Here is a 24,037-nt window from a genome sequence, read left to right as displayed (position 1 = left end):
TCCAGTGCCCAGCTTTAGCATGCCCATGGCGCCCTCACCCCACAGCTGCCAACACTGCGAGGCAGGAGAGGACTCTCGGCTTTCCCTAAGGCTTCTCCAAGAAAGGCCAGAAATACCAAGCGGATTCTGAATCAAGCTTAAGCGACTCCTCTCATCACTCGCATTTTGAAGACTTTCTACTGACCAAAGGCTGCCATCCTTGAGGGAAAGAAACAGCCGCTATTCCACTGTGCTTAGAGCCTGCTCCTTGCCCTGCTGAATTTTGCTCAATAAACACACGAGACGTAACCGGCTGTGTTCTTAGATAAATAAGACATACCATTCATAGTATCAAATTATAAATTTCAACGGCAGTAACTCATAAAGTTCAACAAACAAACAAAGCAGAAGACCCAGTGGATAGGATCATTCTTTAGTCAGTTCATGCATAAGGTCCATCCGTGTAATGGTGTCTATTCCATCTGTCTGTTCATAAAGTCCAAAAAATCCACATGAAAGATTGTTACAGTTCCATAAAATCCTTACGCAGAATCTAGGCAAGGATTTCCGGAATATTGGCCTTGTTTCACCATTCTGGGCTTCATCAGTACTTAATGCAAATAAGTAATGCAAATGCAAATAAATACAATATCATGATCTCACACATTTTACAGTCTTGTGTGTTTATTGAGTATGCTTTACGTGACCATAGGTTTGTTTGTTGTTCTGCTGAATTTTGCAACACAGAATTTTGCAACACAGAAATGGTGCCCGGGTTTGCTCACTGAGAGCCAGTGTGGTGTAGTGGTTAAGAACAGTGGATTCGTAATCTGGTGAACTGGGTTCGATTCCCTGCTCCTCCACATGCAGCTGCTGAGTGTTTGTTGTGGCGGAGGAAGGGAAAGGAGATTGTTAGCCGCTTTGAGACTCCTTCAGGTAGTGATAAAGCAGGATATCAAATCCAAACTACTACTACTACTACTACTACTATTCTTCTTCTTCTTCTTCTTCTTCTTCTTCTTCTTCTTCTTCTTCTTCTTCTTCTTCTTCTCTTCCTTCTTCCTCCCTCCCAACCTACTTTTCTTCTAATGCCATGACTTTCCATTTGAAAGCCAGAGGGCAGAAAATAAATTAGGTTGAATCCCATGTTAGATGTTTACTCCAGGTCCGTTAATTTCAATGGGTTTACTCTGAGTAGAACATAGTTGGCTACAACCCCCTATTTCCAATCTTTGTATATCGCTATGGGAGCTTTTTCCTAGCTAAGGAGTGAGATTTAAATGATATATAATGAAGCACATTTTTTTAAAAAAATCCACCCAAACTAAGTGGTGTACAAAACTCCTGCCCCACAGACCTGTAATGAGAAACGAAACTAAAAATAAATGGGAAAGCTGCAAGAGGAAGAGAAGGTGAAAAACAATTAGACAAAGGCCAGCTGAAATAAATGAGTCTTAGAGGGATTTTTTTGTTTTGTTTTGTGTGCTTATTTTTAAAGAGGAAGAGAATCAATTGAACGGAGATTGGCTGGTATAAGCAGGCTGTAGGTCAGGAACAATAAAAGAAAGGGAATTCAAAGATATGAAATCAGAGGGAAAGATCCAGCGGTTTCTAACAAGCAACAAAGAGCTAGGAGAACAAAAAGACTGGGGACGGCCAAAGAGCCACGTTTCCTCCTTCCAGAGGCTGCATGCCAGTGGTGGGCAGAGCCAGAGGAAAGGGGGCAGAGCAACGAAAGTTCATTTACCGTATTTTTCGCTCTATAAGATGCACCAGACCACAAGATGCACCTTGTTTTTGGAGGAGGAGAACAAGAAAAAAAATATTCTGAAACTCAGAAGCCAGAACTGTAAGAATGGATCGCTGCGCAGTGAAATAAGCAATCCCTCTTGCTGTTCTGGCTTCTGGAATAGCTGCGCAGTCTGCATTCGCTGCATAAGACGCACACACATTTCCCCTTACTTTTTAGGAGGGAAAAAGTGAGTCTTATAGAGCAAAAAGTACGGTATTTGTTTAATGTATTTCTATCCTGCCTTTCTCCAAAGTTGGGATTCAAGGTAGCCTTCCAACACTTAAAAATGCCACTGCAAAATGCAAAGTAATAAAAACAACCTAGTTCCAAAAAAATAGCTAAAATAGATCAGAGCATGCTTAGAACGAGCAAATAAAATTTAGTTTGCCCTGACAGCAACCTAGCGACCAGCAATCATCTGCATCTTAGTTTTCAGATCTTTGTGGGACCCCTCCACAAGAGGTCCAGAGCAGAGATGTAAACGTTCTGGAAATTTTGAAGCAATTGGGGGGGAATGTCCCCCTCCCGTTTTTTTTCAGAAAAAAATAGAAATTTTGGAAAAATTGGGAAAAGTTCAGTGTGGAGTAGTTTTACAAATTGCGTGAAATGCAGTGTATATAAAAGTATTATACTTGCAATAAAACAGGTAACCACCCCGCTTTCCCTCGAAAGCAACAAAAAAGCAAGAAACCATCAACATAAATAAAAGTCAGATTTGCCCCTTAGCACTGACAGCAAACAAAGTTAAGGTCCACCTCAATATTTAAGCTCCATAGAAAGTCTACCCTTTGAGTAGTGCTTAACAAAAACAAAACAAAATAAACCAAGACACAAACATATACATGCAATTTGTTCTATCTCATTTCTTCTTCCTCTTTGTCATTTTTCTCATGGACTTCTAAAAAATGGCTTTGGAAAAACCCGGGGGAAAACCTGTTTTTTCCCCAATTTTTCTGGGTTTTTTCCAGGCCTTCCCATCTCTACTTGAGGACAGCCGGGGCAAAGCGTAAGGCAATTTTTTTTGCATGCCAGGCCCAGAAGTAACCAACATCCAGTTACTGAATAGTATGTTGCACTAAGGCTCAAACTCTCTTTGAAAGGAAAATGAGTGTGTGTGTGTTTTTAAATTGAATTTGTTATTATATATTATAAACCACATGATGGTAAGAGAGCTTTCTAAACAGTTGACAAAAATATACAACAGAACATTAAAATGATTGATAAAACAGTTAAAAGCAGGTATTTAAGAGTATTCAAAAGATGATTAAGGTCAGCAGTGGTTAAAAGGAAGTAAATCGCATGCAGCTTCTACGTACGTGTTCAGATGGGCTGGCCCCAATGAAAATGTTTTGAGAAGTTGCCAGAAAGAGTACAGTGAGAGCACCTACAGTGAGAGCTCCAAAGTGTGGGTGCTGGAAGGCCTGGAGGAAAAACAGAAAAATTGGGGGGAGGGGATGACAGGTTTTTTTCTGTTTTTTCCAAAGCCTTTTTTTTCAGGAAAATTTGAGGGGGGGGAATAATGTGTGGAATATTCAAACTATATCAAACTATTTTTTTTCTTCAAATTTTCAGGGGGGAAACGTCTTTGGGGGGAAAAGGAAAAAACCTGGGTCCCCCCCCCCATTTGTCCAGTTTTTTTCCAGGTCTTCCCATCTCTACTGCGGAGGGTGGCAGCACAAGAGCGGGGCCTTTTCTGCAGTGGCTCTGTTTGTGAAACGCTCTCCTCAGGAAGGCTTGCCTGGCCCTTCATTATAGATGCAAGGCAAAAACCTTCCTCCATTAAGGAGGCCTTTAACTATCTGTGGCCTTTTAGAAGTGGTCGGGATGTTTTCAATGTAAAGTGGTACTTCGGTTTTCGAACATAATCTGATTCCAGAAGTCCGTTCGAGTTCCGAAACGTTCGAAAAGCGGAAGCCTCAAAACGCAAGCCTCAATAAGGAAAACTCAAAATGGAAGCCATGTTTCCTGTTCAAGTTCCAAGGTGTGTTTGAAAACCAAGGCACTTACTTTCAGGTTTTTAGCGTTCAAATTCCGAAATGTTCGACTACAGAGGCATTCGAAAACTGAGGTACCACTGTATTTATTTCCCTTTTTTAATGTATCTATGTGGTCTTGCTGGTTGGGGCTGATGAGAGTTGGCATTCAGTGACAGCCGAAGGCTGCCATATTGACTGTCCCTGTTTTGGACTACAACCCCCACCATTCCTATCCATCAGCCACACTGACTGGAGCTGATGGGAGTTGGAGTCCAACAACATCTGGAAGGCTGCAAGTTCTCCCTCCTTGTTTTAGATCAGTGTTTCCCAAACTTGCGTCTCCAGCTGTTTTTGGAATGCAACCTCCCATCATCCCTAGCTAGCAGGAACAGTGCTCGGGGATGATGGGAACTGTAGACCGAAAGCAGCTGGAAAGCCCAAGTTTGAGAAACGCTCTTTTAGATTAAAGTATGTTTGGAAATCCTTATCTTGAGTTAAATGTGCAGTTTTATGTGAAAACTGAGCTCCGCTTTGGAGGTCCTGCCCTGTGTGCCTCCACGTTGCTGGGAATCACAAATGGGAAGAGAAGAAGAAGAAGAGTTTGGATTTGATATCCCACTTTATCTCTACCCGAAGGAGTCTCAAAGCAGCTAACATTCTCCTTTCCCTTCCTCCCCCACAACAAACACTCTGTGAGGTGAGTAGGGCTGAGAGACTTCAAAAAAGTGTGACTGGCCCAAGGTCACCCAGCAGCTGCAGGTGGAGGAGCAGAGACACGAACCCGGTTCCGCAGATTACAAACCTACCGCTCTTAACCACTACACCACTGTGGCACTCACGACTTGCTTGGAAGCTTCCCCCTAGATGCAAAGATGCTTCCCTGCTTGCCATCCCTAGTAACTTATATTTAGAGATAAACTGCTCCTGTCAGTGGAGGCTCCATGTGCACTGGTAGTACTATGGAAATAATAGCTCATCATATTATGAGCAAGCACCACTGTTGCTGTTGTTCAGCTCAGCACAAACACCGAAGCTCAAACTACATCACAGCTGAGATGTGAGGCTCCTCCTTCGAACGGCAACCCCATCCCCCTTCCCCACTTTGTTCCTGCAGCCTTCAAAAGAGGGCCCATTACCAAGCCAAGCAAGCTATTAGCTTAATCAGACCATTTAATCCCATCAAAGTTGAGCAGTTTCCCCCACCAGAATCAGCTTCGGGAGGCTCTGAGGGTTCCCTGCGCTGCACAGCTCGGCTTTCATCTCGGAGCAGAGGGGCCCTTTCAAGATCTCCACCTCCACCCTTATCTCCTCCTTCATCACCCCTCCTTGTTCCACTTAAAGCTCCTTCTCTTAACCAGCTCAGACTAGAACAAATCTGGGGTGGGTGGGAGTGAGTGGGAGGGGGATTCACAAGTAAGTTTTCCTAACTCAGATTTGAGTAGCGGGAAATGACAGCAGTTGAGGTTGATAGACCTATCCCTGGTGTGGAGAAAGGATAGGAAAGCTCAGGCCCTCAGGGAGAGAATGTGGCCCTCCAGTCCTCTCCACCTGGCCCACGGGACACTCCCCAGGCCACATGCCTTGCCAGCCCCCTTGGAGTGATAATGATCCTTGCTTGCTTGGATGGAGGGGATTTCTCACTCCCCCTGCGACCAACCCTCCTCCATCTCCCATTTTCCATCCCCACCGTTTCATGTCAGAAGAAGGCTGGGTGCCACCATCACTGCCCCAAGGGGGACACAGCACACACCTTTTAAGAAAACCCATTAATCCTGTTATGTACTGAGGTGAATAGGATCTTAAAGGCAGCAGTCTGATTGGTCCTAGAACAAAAGGATCCAAAATGCAGCAGTCTGATTGGTCCTAGAACAATAGGATTCAGAATGCAGCAGTCTGATTGGTCCTAGAACAATGCAGCAGTATGATTGGTCTGCAGGAGCCACCCAATCCAGCTCCAGATGGAAGTGAATCCACAACCTGATTGGCCTACAGGAGAATTCCGGAATTAGCCAATCTCATGCAGCCCATTGTGTAAATAATGTATATAAAGCAGATACTTTGGGGGAACTTTCAATTCCTCCTCCCACTATGAGCTGAATAAAGACCATGAAATCCACTCTCGACTCCGAGTATATTTCAAATCCCGATTTTATCTGATTTTTTCTTTGATAGATTTACAAAAAGAAAAAGAAAAACACAAACGAATAAATTGTAGAAAGGGGCAAGGTTAGACGCAGAAGCGCAAAGCATTAGACAAAAAAGAAACCGAGACTCCTTGTGCTCTGCTCTGCTCCCCCTTTCTTCCTGCCTGGGGCAGCCCTGCCCTCTGCCTGCCCCTCAGAGGTAGGGTTGCCATATTTCAAAAAGTGAAAATTTAACGAAATTCGCCAAAATCTACACTTCCGACATGGGTTGCCATACATCTGGTCGTTGTTACAAACGGCCGAATCCCGGCTATGTCCAGGAAATCCTGGACGTGTGGCTATTCTAGTCAGAGCCAGCTGCGAAAATAGGGACATTCTGGGCTTAATCAGAAGCTGGGGTGGCTTTTGTGATTCCGGAACTGTCCCTGGAAAATATGGACATTTGGAGGGTATGTAACCCCCACGACAACCCTGTGAGGGAGGTGAGGATGAAAGGAAAGGACTTGCCTGTAAGCTTCATGGCTAAGTGGGGATTTGAACCCTGCTCTCCCAGGTCCTAGTCTGGCACTCTAAGCGCTACACCCCACTGGCTCTTAAGTCTTTCTGGATGGAGTCTTTCTATTGACCCAGATCCTTAATTTGCACAATGTATGGGGTCAGCAAACTTTTTCAGCAGGGGGCCGGTCCACTGTCCCTCAGACCCTGTGGGGGTTGGACTATATTTCGAGACCCCCCCCCTTTCAGGTTTTTGGCTCATTAAGCGGGGAGAGCCTGGAAGAGCAGGATGTTGGTGTCTGGATCTGTGTGTGGCTGACCCATGTGTTGAACCCCTGATCTGTAGGTGGCAGTCTTTTCAGTGAAGTACCTTCAGGCCCTAGACCAGGGGTCAGCAAACTTTTTCAGCAGGGGGCCGGTCCATTGTCCCTCAGACCTTGTGGGGGGCCCAGACTGTATTTTTTTGGGGGGGGAATGAATGAATTCCTATGCCCCACAAATAACCCAGAGATGCATTTTAAATAAAAGCACACATTCTACTCATGTAAAAACACACTGATTCCCAGACCATCCACGGGCCAGATTTAGAAGGTGATTGGGCCAGATCTGGCCCCCGGGCCTTAGTTTGCCTACCCATGATGTGGGCACATTGCAGAATCCCTTTCCACTTGGTGCAGAATTTGTGTGCAATCTTGGCGGCCGAGTCTGCGCAGGGTCATCCTTTTAGCAAAGGAGGGGCAGTGTGAGGAAATAAATGGCTGGGCCTTTTTCCTAGGATGACATCCCCTTGCAGTTGAACTAATTTGACATTTAAGCAACTGGGGCCAAGCGGAAATTTTTTTTGCACTCTGCCCCCCCCCCTGAAAGAATGTTCTGATACCAAAACCAAGAGATCTCATCGCTTTTGCTTTCAAAAGAGCTGAAACAAAAGAGACACAGCAGAGGGTAGATGTCCCAGAGAGAGAGAGAAAGAGAGAGAGAATGACGCACAGACTGCAAAGCAAGAAGTGTAGGGCGATGGATGCAAACGGAGCGAGGAAAGATTGGGGGGGGGGACTTGATTTGAATTTGACAAACGAACCTAATTTACCGTTAATTGATTACTGCTCAGAATGTGTTTCGGAAGCCACAAACAACAGCTTTCTCCTTTGTCCAGAAAGACAGCGGGGTGGAAGGGAGAGGAGAAGAAAAGAATGTGCAGATGCCACTGCTGCTACCAAGGTAACTTCAAGTAGGGACGTGCGAATCCTGCCCTTTATATTTCCATGGATATTTTATTAGCAAATTGCCTTTTCGAAAAGCCGCTGGCTGACATTCCCTCACATTCTGGGCTAAGGAAGGAAAGCCAGAGGCAGGGAGATGGAGAGACAAGTGATGGGGCTGAGATCAGGCTGGCAAGGGGCCGATCCGGGGAAGAGGGCACGGCTTCATCATAACGCAGGGATGGGCAATGTGGTGCCCTCCTTATGTTGCTGGGCTCCAACTCCCATCATCCTCCACCATAGTTTGGGCTGTCCAGGTGCCAGGAACTGGGCAGAGGAGGAATCATAGAGACTGCCTCCCCAGCCTGACCCTTCCAGAGAAGAAGGAGACAGTTCAGACTTACAACAGGGGATTGAGGGAGGTCACAGCTCAGAGGCAGATGAGGAGAAAAGTTTGGAAATAATGGGGGGGGGAGGAAAGGAGGAAGAAGAAGAAGAAGAAGCACAAGGGGAGAGACAGCTGATGGCTTCAGTGTCTTTAGAAAGCATCCAGACCCCACCTCCCAGAACCTGGCGGGCATTGAAAATAGGAGAGCAAAGAGCTCAAAGGCAGAGGGCACGTTCCAGGAGCCATAGTGGTGACTCATGAGGAAGTGGGAGGGGGTGGAGAGTCACTCGAAGCAACACCTTTATTCCGAAAGGCCACATTCCCAAGCCTCTCTCTGTGAATATTGAATAAAAGCAGATGGTAAGGACTTTTCCCTGTCTGATGTCCATTCCTGGCAACCTGCCGTGGGGGTTGGTTCCTTTGCTGCCTGACACCGGGGCAGATTGGAGCTGGAGTCTGGTGACTTCCTGGAGGGCATCCCACTCACTACCACCTTAGCCTCCAAGTGCCAGAGTCCCTTAAACTCTTCCTCCAGAGAGGACACTGCCAGTGTGATGTAATGGTTCAGAGCGGTGGACTCGTAATCTGGGGAACCGGGTTCACTTCCCCGCTCCTCCACATGCAGCTGCTGGGTGACCTTGGACTAGTCACACTTCTCTGAAGTCTCTCAGCCCCACTCACCTACAGAGTGCTTGTTGTGAGGGAGGAAGGGAAAGGAGAATGTTAGCTGCTTTGAGACTCCTTAGGGTAGTGATAAAGCGGGATATCAAATCCAAACTCCTCCTCCTCCTCCTCCTCCTCCTCTTCTTCTTCTTCTTCTTCAGCTCAGATCCTCCTTGCAGGCTTCTGATGGGCATCTGGCTGACCATTGTGAGATGCTGGACTAAATGGACCATTGCCCCTAATCCAGCAGGTGGACTCTTCTTCCTTGGGTTTTTATGCAGATGTTGGGTGGCCATCTGTCATGGATGCTTTAGCTGAGATTCCTGCCTTGCAGGGGTTGGACTAGATGACCTTTCCAACTTTACAGTTCTATGATTATATGTTCTTAAGGTTTCCCACCAGAAAGGATACATTCCAGAAGAAGTAGTCCCGAAGGTCCGATGCCAATCCAGAAAGCCAACAGCACCAACATCCAGACTGCTTCCAGGTCCCCTGTCTGCTGTTGTTCGCTCCATTGTTTTTTCTAGTTTTTTCTAGTTTTTTTTTTAATAATAATCTTTATTAATTTAAATTACAAAGAATTTACAATCTCATACTACAAAAAGAAAATTAAAGAAAAAAGAATTAAGAAAAAAGAAAAGAAGAAAATACAGAAAGAAGAAAGAAGAAAAAGTAGATTTACATGCATAAAAAACTTAATCTTCCTAATACCTAAATAAACACTTAAATAAAAAAGACTTCTGACAAAACGAGTCCTCCAGTCATTCTCACTGTACTGTTTATACTCTCATCGTTTCTCCTGCACAGTTTTATATTCTTTAATATTGTTCCCGTCTACTCCACAAACGGTATTTGTTGTGTTTACAAGTATAACTCAAGTTCTGCTAATATGGTATGGTTGGTACAATATGATTTTATATAATCCTTAAATATTCTCCATTCTCCAAATATTTTCTGGTTCAACACTCCTCTAACAATTCCCGTCAGTTTTGCTAGTTGTAAATATTCTAACATGAGTATCTGCCAATCTGTGATTGTCTGTATTGTTTCATTTTTCCACTTCCTCGCCACAAGAATTCTTGCTGCTGTGGTGGCATTCATGAACAGTGGTCTTACGGCTTTTTTAATTTCAAATGGTAAAATGCCTAAAAGAAAGATCTCTGTGTGGTTTTTTTTAAAAAAAGTTAGTATGAATAATTTCTTGAATTCATTATAGAGATTATCCCAGAATTCCCTAATGATTGCACAAGTCCACCACATGTGGGGGACATGTGTTTGCTCCATTGTTTTTGCCTGGCTTTGTTTATGCAGAGGGGAATTGTTTGGCAAAGGTTGGGGGGAGAGATATAATGCTAGCAAGCGTGTCTCAGGCAAGGACACTAAACAAAGTGGCTGCATCACTCCATGTAAATTCCTTTTGCTACCTACAGCACTCAGACACACAAGTTTTCCTACTCAGTGTTCACTTTTGCAAAGTCAATGATTCCAGAAAAGGCATCCAAGTGCCATTTCTGCTGTGCTCATCTTGCTACAATAGTTTGGACAGGTGTGGCTAGAGTGAGGTTGCGAGAAACGCTTGACGATTTCTCTGAAAATGTGGAAGATCTGATCCACACTTTCAAAGCAACCAACCTGAGTCACACTGCCTGGAGTCCTACGTGGATCAGGACAGTTATTCCTTGAGTTTTGTATCCCTCTGAATCTTGCAATACCATTCTCGGCTCAGTAACATAGAATCACAGACTTGTTGAGCTGGAAGTGACACCAAAGGCCATCTAGACTAATGCAGGAATCACAGCGAAAGAATCATGTGCAGGGGGGCCACCCATTGGTGGGCATCAGTCGCAGAGCCAGGGACTGGATGTGGCCCCTCCATGCCTCTCTATCTGGCCCTTGGAACTCTCTCCATGCCACACCCCTCTGCGGTTTTGCCTGGTTGCTATGTTTTCCTCCACTGCTGGAGACAGTATGCTTCTGAAAGAGCTGCTGTTGTACTCAAGTCCTTTTTTCAGGCTTCCCAGAGGTATCTGCTTGGCCACTATGAGAATAAGATGGTGGACTAAAAGAGCCTTTGGCCTGATCCAGCTGCCAGGCTCTCCTTATGTTCTCAGGAACAGACGACTACAGAATATATGAATAAAGAAAGCTGAGTTTGGAAAATGTAGGGGCTTACTTAGCAATCCTCAATGTGAAAACAGTGATTGCCAAATATATCCAGATTCCCATGAAATGTTAGTGGCAATGTACAGAGATCCAACCAGCTTCTGTTAATCTTTTTATGATGCTCTGTGCAAACAGAACCTCATATTCTCTCTCTCTCTCTCTCTCTCTCTTGTGTGTGTGTGTGTCTTGTTTTATAAGTTGGAAGGATATCTTTGTATTTAAATTTGTACTTCTGAAACCATCTTCTTTAGGAAGAAGAAATTAAATGTGTCAGACATGGAAATAAAAAACACACACCCAGCAGTCACCTTTCTATCCCCGGATTTGAGTAATATATTTGCTCTGAGGTTTGCTAATACCATGTCAACACTGCTGTTTGTCTTCCCTCGTACATTTGTTTGTCTTCTATGCTATTCTTTGTTGCCCACTCCCCTCCTCCCTGTTTTCCTTCTCGCCTAGCAAAATGAAAAATATTTTTTAAAAATCACTATGCATAGGATAGACAGCAAGGGAAACTGAGAAGCAGCAAGAAAAGTGTTCATAATCGCTTGGTTTGTCAAAAGGAAAATAAAACTACGGGGGTTAGGGGCCCTCCCTGTGTAGTTAATCTGCTATTCATTGTCAACCTCACTTCCCCCTTCCTCCATCTGCAATATGGGAATAATAATTACACCAGGGGATACAAGTACCATCACATTAGGAAGTCTGGTCCACACAATGAATGAATTCTCTTTGGAATTTCCTCCAGACCCTGCAAGTGTCCCTATTTTCCCAGGCAGTCCTAGATTTACTGAAGCCATCCCAGTTTCTGATTTGATCCTGGAATGTCTCGCTTTCCCTTAGGGTGTCCCTATTTTCATAGGAGAAATGCTGGAGGGGATGGAGTTATCTGAACCCCGAGCCAAGGAGATAAGTAACAATGCAACCTTTAGAAATCATCTGAAGGCAGCCCTGTATAGGGAAGGTTTTTAATGTTTAATGGTTTATTATGTTTGTATATACGGTATGTTAGAAGCTGCCCAGAGTGGCTGGGGCATCCCAGTCAGATGGGCGGGGTATAAATAATAAAATTACTACTACTGCTACTACTACCATTATTATGGAAAAGGATGTCCTTATTTTCATGGGAGAAATGTTGGAGGCTATGCCCCCTCCCCATTAAATATCAAAAGGGTGCCGTCATTTTTCAGCCTCTACCGAAGGTCTTTTTCTTTAAATAAGCCTTTTAAGTAGCTATCTTTCCCAGTCTGCGTCTGCATTTGAATTTGATGTTTTATCACTTATGTTTGCTGCCCTGGGCTCCTTTGCGAGGAAGGGCAGGATATAAATTTAATAGTAATAATACTAATGATCATGATAAATACTTTCATAGCTTGCAAAGGTTGTTGCAGTAGCCACCATGATGCCCTCCAGGAGCTGGAACTTCAACTCTCATATCGTTGCAACTGTTGTTTTATAGTACAGAGCCACAGGGCTGCCAGGAATCAGGAGAGAAGCAATGGATGGCTTCACCGTTTCCCCCACATCACGATCTTTTACATCATACACACACATTGCGATTCGTGATACATTGTCATGCCCAGTATTCTGACACTGTGGCCATGATGTGGACTTCAAACCAATTTGGGACAATGTGCCGACACATCGCCCAGCCCTAATAAGCTGGAGGAGGGGAGGGCCCCCACTGCTGCTGCAACTGCCCCATTGGGTCCAGACCTGTGGACAGCTGCCCAGAGGCTAGAAGCATTTGTGCATGTGTATGACCACAGCTGCTGTAAGTGTTTCTCCTGCCAATAAAGAGTTAACTGGATGTGAGCTTCCTGTATCTGGGACGGACGCGACAGGCCCCCTTGCCCATCATAACAGCACTCATTCTCTTTTCGCTCAACTGACAGTAAATCAAAGAAACCATATGGCTTCCCTCTATCTTGGGGGAAAGAGAAAAAAAATAGGAGGGAGGGAGGGAGACAACGGCCAGAGTTTGTGCAAGTCATGGAGGAGATCCACTCTGTTGCCTCCTGGATGTTCCAGAGCTGCAGCTGGGTCGCTGCCTTGAGCCACCCACAAGACTGCCCCCCCCTCCAATTCCGGGAATCGGCGTACAGCTGGAACTGAAAGTCCCAGGAAGGCTGCCAGATCAGTCGAATGATGGATGAGCCCTGCTCAGTGTCTTATAGTGGGGGGCGGTGTATGGGGGGAGAGAATTGGCTGCCAGAGGGGAAAGCAAGAGGGTTTGCAAAGCATTTTAACAGATCAGACGGTCACCGCATCCAGAGTTTCCTCGCCTGCCACGATCCCCCACAAACAGCTTCTTAGTTAGGGGAGCTGCTGTCCGCTGTTAAAGCATTATTGGGATAATAGCTGAGAGGAAGTGTAGTTCTGAGAGTATCCACTAGGGGGCAGCATACACAGGAAGCTGCCTTACACAAAGTCAGACCATTGGTCCATCTAGAATTGTCTGTAGTGACAGACAGAGACTCTGTAGGGTTTCACACGGGGCAGGGGGCTTTCCCAGGCCTACCTGGAGATGTCTGGATTGAAACTGGGATCTTCTTTATGCAAAGGAGACGCTTGATAATTAGGTTCACCATTCTTACTATAGTGCATGGAGGGAAAACCTGTGGCCCTCAGAATGCTGCTGGTTTGCCCAAAGCATTGCTGGTCTTCATGGAATTGTAGAGTTGGAAGGAACCACGAGGGTCATCCAGTGTTTCCCAACCTTGGGCCTCCAGCTGTTTTTGGACTACAACTCCCATCATCCCTACCTAGCAAGACCAGTGGTCAGGGATGATGGGAATTGTAGTTCAAAAACAGCTGGAGGCCCAAGGTTGGGAAACACTCTAGTCTAACAACGCAATGCAGGGACTCTTTGCCCAACACGGGGGCTCAAACCCACAACCCTGAGATTAAGAGTTGCGTGCTCTACTGACAAAACTGCCAAGGCTCGCAACTCCTCTCTTCCCTTTGCCATATTGTTGGGAGTTCGAGTCCAACCACATCTGGAGGGCCACAGGTTCCCCTCTCAGCAAATGCACCCGGCTACTGCAACATATTGTCCTCCTTCCTGTCTTGGGCAGAAACAAGGAAGGGTCTTAGCTCAGTAGTACAACATTGGGCTTCCACTCAAAGGTCCCAGGTTTAATAATAATAATAATAATAATAATAATAATAATAATAATTTATTATTTATACCCCACCACGCATCTGGCTGGGTTTCCCCAGCCACTCTGGGCGGCTTCAAACAAAATATTTAAAATACATTAAAACATCAGTCATTAAACACTTCCCTGAACAGGGCTGCCTTCAGATGTCTTCTATAAGTCAGATAGTTGTTTATTTCCTTGACATCTGATGGGAGGGCGTTCCACAGGGCAGGCGCCACTACTGAGAAGACCCTCTGCCTGGCTCCCTGTAACTTCGCTTCTCACAGTGAGGGAACCGCCAGAAGGCCCTTGGCGCTGGACCTCAGTGTCCCGGCTGAATGATGGGGATGGAGACGCTCCTTCAGGTATACAGGGCCAAGGCCGTTTATCCCCCACGGCATCTCCAAGGAGGGCATTGAAAGGCCCCTACCTCAAACCCTGGAGAGCTGCTGCCAGTCAAGGTCAACAATGGTTTGACTCAGTGAAACGCAGCTTCCCAAGTTCCTGGGTTTTTTTAGGGTAAGCTCTGTGGTAGAACATCTGTTCCTGATGTGGATGTGCCAGTGGCCTGACTCCAGGAAAGCCAAATTCCTAGGTTCAAAAATTGTCCTGGCTATATAGGGCAGTTTCCTGCTAAGGATGGGCGAATGAGGCAGAACTCCATTAAAGTTCCTCTTCTCCGGCTGTCCCACCCCAAGCTGTTTATTTTTCATTATTATTCCAATTAACGATAAACTGCAAAAGTTCAACACGACAAAATGAAACATTTGCATAACAAACATTCTGCTGACTACTCAGATTAACATTTCAGTCGCATCCGGGAGGGCTGTTATCGTATGTAGCACATTCGGGTTGGTGCTTCCGATTTGAGCAGGGAGTTTGCCGTTCAGGCCCCCGCCGGGAATCCCTTGGCCACTGAAAGATTCATGTTTACCTAGAGGCTGTTTGGTGATCCAATCTGAAGGCTTTGTTTACAGCAGAAATGAACAGGTGCAAATATCTCCCCGTTCAGCGCAAATTTCGCCGCTTGGCTTTTTAATGGGGCATTTCAGATTTGTACGGGGCACATTACAGCAGGGGTATATGGTTACTTGGGGTCTCATCCCCATCAAGTGTCCCTGTTTTCCCAGGACAGTCACGGAATTACAGAAGCAATCACAGCTTATGATTTCAACATGACTTCTCCCTCCGACGCTGCCGCCACCAAGCATGGGAGAAGGGTGAGCCGGTGCTTGCACTTAGCAGGGGAACCATCTTGAAGTGGAACCCTTGTGTGTAGGGGAGGCAGTTCCCTCTTGGAGCAGAAGTATCAGGTGTCAGAGGATCCAATCCCCCCCACGGTAGGCTGCCAGGAATGGATAACACAAAAGAAAATTAGGGAGTTCTGGGATGTAATATACACTGGTCCAGGTCCCATCAGCCAGTGGGCCTGATGGGATACCCGCCAAAATCTTCAAAGTGGGTGGGATTGAACTTACACAACCACTTCACAAGCTCATTGAAAAAATCTGGGAAAGAGAAGAAATCCCAGCAGACTTTAGAGATGTCAAAATTATCAATCTCTTTAAAAAAGGTGACAGAACTGATTGTGGAAACTATCGAGGCATCTCTCTATTAGCGGCGGCCAGCAAAATTCTTGCAAGGATCTTAGCAAACCATCTCGTAACAATATCTGAGGTGACCCGGTACTTCCGGGTTTCGGCGGGTCCGTAACCCAGAAAAACGCAACCTGAAGCGTCTGTAACCCGAGGTATGTATTCCGAACTTAAAAATGGAAAGCATAATGCTGGTGGTCAACAAAAGAGGTTTAAAGACTGTCTCAAGGCAAATCTGAAAAAATGTAGCATAAACACTCACAACTGGAAAACACTGGCCTGCGAGCGCTCCAGTTGGAGAACAGCCTTTACCAAAGGTGTCGTGGGCTTTGAAGACACTTGAACTCAGGATGCAAGGGAGAAACATGCTAAGAGGAAGGCACGCTTGGCAAATCCACACCGTGATCAACTCCCACCTGGAAACCAGTGTCCCCACTGTGGAAGGACGTGTGGATCCAGAACTGGCCTCCACAGTCACTTACGGACTCATTGTTAAAACCGTGTTTATGGAAGACAATCTTACTCGGCTACGAGTGATCGCCATAGAAGAAGAAGAAGAAGAAGAAGAAGAAGAAGAAGAAGAAGAAGAAGAAGAAGAAGAAGGGAACTTAAAAGAATGTTTAATGTTTCTTTCATTAAAAAAAGAGGCTTTCCTTTTGGGGATACTAGGCTCTGATATACCCAAGAATGCAAAGGAAATATTCTTGTATGCCACAGTGGCTGCAAGAATGTTAATAGCTATGAACGGGAAGGGTGAAAAGGTACCGACAAAGTTAGAGTGGCAACATAAATTGATGAACTATGCAGAGTTGGCAGTTCACAGGATAAAATCAGAATATAAAACCTCAAAGTACACAATCAAAATAAAAACAACAACCCAATAAACCCTCCCCCTTCAACACATTTTGAAAGGGCATAGGATGTCAATCAAATCAACTGAAGGCCTGGTAAAAGAGGAAGCTAAAAGTGTATAATGAAGGCACCAGCCCAGTGCCAGATTTACGTATAAGCTAAACAAGCTATAGCTTAGGGCCCCACTCTCTTGGGGGCCCCTCAAAAATTATTTCACTATTAATATACTTCTTCTTAATTGTATTTCACTATTAATATACTTCTTCTTAATTGCATTTCAGTTCAACAATCCCTTTGATAAAATACATATTTTGTTATGTGCAAATGGCTTTAGACAACCTATTAGGTCCATAAATTACTATACAGTGGTACCTCCAGTTACGAACTTAATTCATTCCGGAGGTCTGTCCTTAACCCGAAGCCGTTCTTAACCTGAGGTGCGCTTCCGCTAATGGGGCCTCCCGCTGCTGGCGCGCAACCTCCACTTGCATCCCAGGGCAGAGTTCGCAACCAGGAGCATCTACTTCCGGCTTAGCTGAGCTCATTACCCGAAGCATTTGTAGGGAGGACCGTATGTAACCCGAGGTTCCACTGTATAGCATATATTCAAAACACACACAAAAAACAGTGACAGTTTGACAAAGGACAGTTGGACATATAAGGGACCCCTTTCCCTTCAGTAGTTTAGGGCCTCATCAAACCTAAATCTGGCCATGCACCGGCCCCTCTTGCCAGCCCCTCTCTGCCACTGCCAAAGCCACTGTCACTTGGCGGCATGAGGTCTGGCACAGACAGAGGAAACAAGAGGGGAGACAGCAAGCAGCTGCCTGGCAGGGGCTGTGGCAAGGGAGGTGGTCAGCTGACTCGCTCGCACGTCTTTTGCTGCTGTGCTCCTGTGCGAGCCAGCTGGAAAATTTATGGGAAATGTTGGAGGGTATGGGTTCTTTTCGACCACAGAGGACATAGGCCAAACATCTGGATCAGGGCGGGTGCGTGGGTGGGAACCTGTTGGCCTCCAGATATAGTTGGACTCCAGCTGTCAGGAGTGCATGCAGGAGCCAGGCCATGTGACCCATAGGGCTTCGCAGTCTGGGGCCTTCCTAAGTTTGTTCTGAAGAGGCAAGGCATGGCCACACAGGTGAGGCCACTTGGTAACTCACTGCACCTGGTGGCAAGAGCTGGGAAGGGATATAAGGTCAGCATTTCCTTTCGGCTCTTTGCCACAGCAACTCGTTTTCCTGCCTTGCTGTGTTTAGCTTCTTGTTTCCTGATCCTCTGCTTCATGACTCCTTGCTTCTGGACTCTTGGACCCTTGACTTCGTCACTCCTTGCTTCCTGAACCTTGGACCCTTGATTTCGTGACTCCTTGCTTCCTGGTCCTCGGATCCCTGGCTTCTGGACTCTCGTTCCTGCTTCCACCCTGTCATCTTGCCCCTGGTCCCGACGTCCTCAGCTGGTAATTTGATCGCCTGTAGACCAGACCGTGACACTTCCTTGGTGAAGCCCCATCACTGCAGAGATCCCTGTTATGTCCTCTCTTCCTGTTTTTGGGCTGTCAGCTTTCTACCGATAACCAGCTGTTTTATTCCAATAGCCCCAGTTGGGCGAAAGGAATGGAGAAGAATTTCGCCTGCTTTGCATTTTAAAGCCAACAAACATAATCTGCAGTTCCCGGAATTTGCAACAAACAATCGGATTGTGCAACTCTGATTTTTTGCTATGCAGTTTTGGTTCAAAAATCTCTTGCGGGGAGACGCATACCAAAACTGTGTGTTCTAGGGAATGCACACAAAACGGTTTGGGGGTGGGGTCTGCTCCTTGACTTCGTGACTCCTTGCTTCCTGATCCTTGGACCCTTGATTTCGTGACTCCTTGCTTCCTGATCCTTGGACCCTTGATTTCGTGACTCCTTGCTTCCTGGCCCTCGGATCCTTGACTTCGTGACTCCTTGCTTCCTGGTCCTCGGACCCTTGATTTCATGACTCCTTGCTTCTCGACCCTCAGACCCTTGATTTCATGACTCCTTGCTTCCTGATCCTCGGACCCTTGATTTCGTGACTCCTTGCTTCCTGATCCTTGGACCCTTGATTTCGTGACTCCTTGCTTCTTGGCCCTCGGATCCTTGACTTCGTGACTCCTTTCTTCCTGATCCTTGGACCCTTGATTTCATGACTCCTTGCTTCCTGATCCTTGGACCCTTGATTTCGTGACTCCTTGCTTCCTGGTCCTCGGACCCTTGATTTCGTGACTCCTTGCTTCCTGGTCCTCGGACCCTTGATTTCATGACTCCTTGCTTCTCGACCCTCAGACCCTTGATTTCATGACTCCTTGCTTCCTGATCCTCGGACCCTTGATTTCGTGACTCCTTGCTTCCTGATCCTTGGACCCTTGACTTCGTGACTCCTTGCTTCTTGGTCCTCGGACCCTTGGCTACCTGACTCCTGGTTCTCTGACCCTCGGACTCTTGACTTCCTGACTCCTGGCTTCTGGACTCTCGTTCCTGCTCCCACCCCGCCATCTTGCCCCCGGTCCCAACGTCCTCAGCCGGGACTTTGATCACCTGTATACTGAACTGTGACACCAGCTCCCATCAGCCCCAGCCAGTAGAGTCCGTGCTCAAGGATGAAGGAAGTTTGAGTCCCACAAAGATCTGGAAGCTGTGACCCCACCCGTGATTTATCTGTGATTCATAGGGTTTGGCGGAGAAACACACTACTTCCGGATGTGGTGGACTTTCCTTCATCAGAGGTTTTTAAGCAGAAGTTGGACTCTGTCAGGGATTCTTGAGCTCTGAATGCAGGGGGGCTGGACTAGATTGCCCTTGTGGGTCCCTTCCAACTTGCACAATTCAGCGGTTCTACAGCCCTGGAGCCTAGCGAGAGACAGTACATCTGCTGCACCTGTGCTTGGCACACAATGGAACACTCTCCTAAGCTGATTAAATCAAAGCCTCTTTTTAAATGAGAAGGGGAGAAATCTGCCGCTCCTGTCTTTGGGGAGAACCGTATCCCTGCCAAGATGGACAGGATCTGCTTTCTCCCCCACCCACCCCTATTCACAGCGCCAGAACCAGTCAATAAAAACAAAGGAGGACCTACATATGTTACTATAAATGGGGACAGAGAGAGGGTGCACATGGACGCACGTGTGCATTTTTAATCTAAGCATTTTCCATTCTATTAAAAAGAAGAAAAGGCTGAATGGATGAACCAGTTTCCTCCTAAGCACCTTCAGACAGCTTGTTCCAAGAAAGGGGGGGGGAGAGGCAAATCTTCAAAAACCTGGGGGTGTCTCGTTCCAAAAAGAACCATGGCTATGGAGAAGGGCTGTAGCTCAGTGAAAAGAGCACTGGGTAGGGTTTGGAGAGAGATCCCCCCACCAGAAACCCTGGAGAGCAGCTGCCAGTCAGTGTAGAAAACATTGACCTAGGTGGTCTGATGATCTGAGTTGGTGTAAGGTAACTTCCTCTGCTGCTGTTAGGTCTCTCATTCAGAAGCACGAGGACTAGAATCCTACTTTGCTTTTGGGAAAGGGCAGTGGCTCCGTGACAGAGCACCTGCTTTGCATGCAGAAGTTCCCAGATTCCATCCCAAATGGCATCTCCAGGCAGGGCTGGGAGAGATCCCCTGCCTGAAATCCTGGAGAGCTGCTGCCGGTCAGTGCAGGCAGCGCTGGGTTAGATGAACCAGTGGTCTGACTCAGAATGAAGCAGCTTCTTCTGTTCAACACATTTGCACTCATCGTCATTCTTCCTAAACCTTGTCACAAGTCACTTGGCTCCTGAATCACATGGATGAACTCTCTTTTGGAGCCAGATTGAGAGAGGCTTCTTCTCTTTTCGCAAGGGAAGCGCAGCTGAGCTAATGATGCTTGAGCCAGGCTCAGTTGGAACAGGAAGCCCTCTGATGCTCCTTCCTGTCCGGGAGGATCCAATGGGCAGCTTGGGTGGGCTAGCCAGGGCTTGGAGTACTTCCCTGAGAAGCTGCCACTAGCAGTTCATTGCTTCATCAGATGGGGCAGCGTTTACAGCTCATGACACTCCGGGAGCCTTTCTGAACCTTGGGTTCCCAGGGGCTGTTGGACTACAACTCCCATCATCCCTGACCACTGGGCCTGCTAGGTAAGAATGATGGGAGTTGTAGTCCAACAAATATCCAGGAACCCCAGGTTGAAAAAGGCTGACCAAGGGTGGCACTCTTCCAGTTGCAGAGTGCTGTGAGCCCACCGCATGCCCCACTTTGCATGGAGCACCTGGGAAGGTTAGAGGCAGCCCCAAACCATCCTTCAGTTGCATGCCTCATCCCCAAATGCCACAAATTTCTCCTTCCTTGGCTTTTAAGCAAAGGTTGGGTGACCATCTGCCATGGATGCTTTAGCTGAGTTTCCTGCATTGCAGGGGGTTGGACTAGAGGACCCTTGAGGTCCCCGCCAACTCTACAATTCAACGATTCCTCTCACTATTAGTTAACAGTGACAAATTGAACTGAATGGGCCCTGCCTGCCTGCCTGCCTGCCTGCCTGCCTTTCTCAGTCGCCCCTAAGTCTATATGCAACCATGGTTAAATCCCGGCCTGTTCATCGTGAACACAACGGGAAGTAATCCATAATGTTGCAAGATCTGGATTTCCCCCAAAGACTCAAAGTTTCGGGGGAGAAAGGGAGGAGGCCGGGGTGGGTGGGGGGGAGAAACAATTTTTCATTTCAGCTCTGCTACCAACCTGTGTGTAATCAAACAAATTACTCGCTCGGGGACCACAATGCATGCTAGAGGAATTTCTCTCTCTCATTACAGACAAAATTAATCTCTTTGCCGCTTCCAGCATTGTTGCTGGTTGCTTTTCCCCCTAGCCTGAGCACAAAATGCAACTGCACGGTTAACCCCTTTTCCCTGGGAGAGGATGTCCCTGTGAGGGCTGAGGTGGGCAGCAATCAGAAGTGAATCAGGCGTTGCACGGCAGGCTGGCATTCGGAAGCGATGAGTGAGTCAGAAGCCAGGACGCAGGTGCTCACCAAAGCCCAGGAAAACCATTGTGGCTCCAGCAAGGCTCAGCTGTGAAAGGAATCCCTTTGTAGCTACTCCTTCCAGCCTAGGGGAACCAATCATCGGTCTGGCCAGGAACTTCTTCATTAAGAAAGCTGCCGGCCGCAGTTTAGTGGTTCGCCACGCAGGGCAGCTGCTAACAGGTTCCACCAGTTCTCAACACTGACCTGGTTTGCAGATCGTGCTAAGCCAAACCATGCTTTAACATGGGCTCCATAATAATAGGTAATAATAATTTTTTATTTATACCCTGCCCTTCCTGGTTCAAAAACCGGGCTCAGGGCAGCTAACAACAAATTGAAAACACTTAATTGTAAAAGCAGTATAAAATACAGTGTAAAAACATTGATAACAATAAAATTCAAAATTCAGAAATCAGTTTAGGGGAAATAAGCATTAGTCTAATCCCCAGGGCTAGCTGGCTGAAGTGGTCCTACTTGGGCCAGTGAGGAGGCCAGGGGAGAATTAGCTGTGGGGTCTCAGAGTGGGTAATCTTCATAAAAGGGGAGGGGAAGGGAAGAGAAGGGAAATAAAAGTTCAGGCTGAGTTCAAGATCAGGCAGAATAGTTCTGTCTTACAGGCCCAACGGAAGAGGTTAAATCCTGAAGGGACCTAGTCACAAGGGACAGAGCATTCCACCAGATTGGAGCCATCACTGAAAAGGCCCTGGCCCTGGTGGAGGATAGTCTGACTTCCTTAGCGCCCGGGACCTCTAAACTATGGTTATTAGTGGACCTTAAGGTCCTCTGCGGGGCAGATCAGGAGATCTCCAGGAGAGGAGATCACAGCATCTTAGAATTGTAGAGTTGGAAAGGACCCCAACGGCTACCTAGTCCAACTCACTGCAGTTCAGGATTCACAGCTGGGATCCTCCTCCACGTCCCTCTTACCACCAAAGTCACCCCTCCATTGAACCGGGTTCCTGTCCTGTGTAATGTTAGAAGCTATATAAGCTCGGCACCAAAGGGCTCCTTAAAGCAGGGTTACAGTCACCAAAACAGATTGCCTAGTTGACATTTGGAGGCCAGGCTGCTCAAAAGCCCTATTTTTCAACAAGACTTTTGGTTCTGAAGTTCATTCTGATTGTGCAGATAAAATATAACAGATAGCATTTGATAGGATGTGCTGTTAGTGTGTGAAAACAGTCACGATCCAAGGATCCCCAGGCATGCGTCTCCAGATGGTGGAGACGTCAGGGCATCTTCACTTAGTTGCAAGTGGCCGATAGCCAGGTGCCTGGCAAATTTCAAATGCTGGTCTGGTGCCTTGGGTGCATAAATTACATGGAGCAGACGTCGTACAGTGAGGGTCACGGCGTGATTTCCATATGGATTGTGGTGAATGAGGAGGACCATCCTTGTGCGCCACTCTCCTTATGTTGGGTTTGTATGAATGGCCAAATCACTGGCCTTGGACTCAGTCACTGCCCACTCTAGCCCCACCCATTGGCATGTTGCCACTGGCTGCCCACCTGCCTCTGCAGAAAGCTTGCCCTCCCTATGCTAGTGGATGCATTTGGGAATCTGGGTCTGATGTGAATCAGTACCCTGGACAGCAAGGGCAGGGGTGGCGCTGTGGGTAAATCCTCAGTGCCTAGGACTTGCTGATCGGTGGTTCGAATTCCTGCGGCAGGGTGAGCTCCCGTCGTTCGGTCCCAGCTCCTGCCCGCCTAGCAGTTCAAAAGCACCCCTAAGTGCAAGTAGATAAATAGGTACCGCTTTATAGCGGGAAGGTAATGGCGTTTCCGTGCGCTGCGCTGGTGCTGGCTCGCCAGAGCAGCTTCGTCACGCTGGCCATGTGACCCGGAAGTGTCTTCAGACAGCGCTGGCTCCCGGCCTCTTAAGCGAGATGAGCACGCAACCCCAGAGTCGGACACGACTGGCCCGTATGGGCGGGGGTACCTTTACCTTTTACCCTGGACAGCACCAGTGATGGGAGATGGCTCCCTGTTTTCTTGGGTTCAGGGCACCTGAGTACAGTATGCAGGACCTCTCTGATGTGCATGGAGCTCCTTTCCCTGAGTCACCCCTCCTCTCCAAAGATGGAGGGTGAGGAGAGCCCTGTTTGCAGTGCAAAGGCTGGAAGCATCTTGGCAGGGAAGGGTTTGGGTTTCAACCTAGGTTTCCTAATGGCCGGTTACTCTGGTGCATTGGTAAACCCCATATACACGGCATTATTGAATTATTGATGCGACCTTTTTTTACAGGACAAATGCACATGCCCCATAGAAAGACTCTCAATGCACTTGTACAAACCGGTCCTGCCTTCCTTTTTATTCATTCCTTGCCTCCTAGGCGCTTTGATGGATATATTGAAATAAAAAGGGTCGTCTCTCCTGCAGGCTTGCCATCCAGTTGGCATGGCACAAAAGGAAAATAGGATGGGGAGGAGAGAGGAAAACGAGCAAGCGCAGGCATCAGCATAATTTTTCTTATTGAGTGAAGCTGCCACAAATAGGCAGTGGGCACCTGTTGAAGATTCCAGCCATGCTCTCCCCCCAGGATAGACTATTCTTCCACCCCCTTAAAAAAAGAAAGTCAGCTGGCATTCTGCGACCACTGAGCTTGCTCATGGATCACTGGCTTATTTGGGGCGGGAGGCAAT

The 24,037-nt window shown here is 47.0% G+C and overlaps 1 long non-coding RNA gene across 2 annotated transcripts in view; it reads right to left on the bottom strand.

The window, feature by feature from the left end:
- The window catches only part of LOC309520890, a 55,061-nt gene that overhangs the window by 22,078 nt on the left and 8,946 nt on the right, over nucleotides 1-24,037 (bottom strand). The window contains exon 1 of one of the 2 annotated variants that reach the window (XR_014214467.1): nucleotides 765-778. The exons of the other annotated variant lie outside the window; for it this stretch is intronic. This is a non-coding gene — a long non-coding RNA (uncharacterized lncRNA). Of the gene's footprint in view, nucleotides 1-764; nucleotides 779-24,037 lie in introns of those variants that run through there. 2 annotated transcript variants of the gene reach the window in all.

This window comes from Podarcis vaucheri (assembly GCF_965113315.1).
Source record: "Podarcis vaucheri genome assembly, chromosome: 16".
NCBI classification, from domain to species: Eukaryota; Metazoa; Chordata; class Lepidosauria; order Squamata; family Lacertidae; genus Podarcis; species Podarcis vaucheri.
This window is presented reverse-complemented; position numbering and strand designations above follow the sequence as displayed.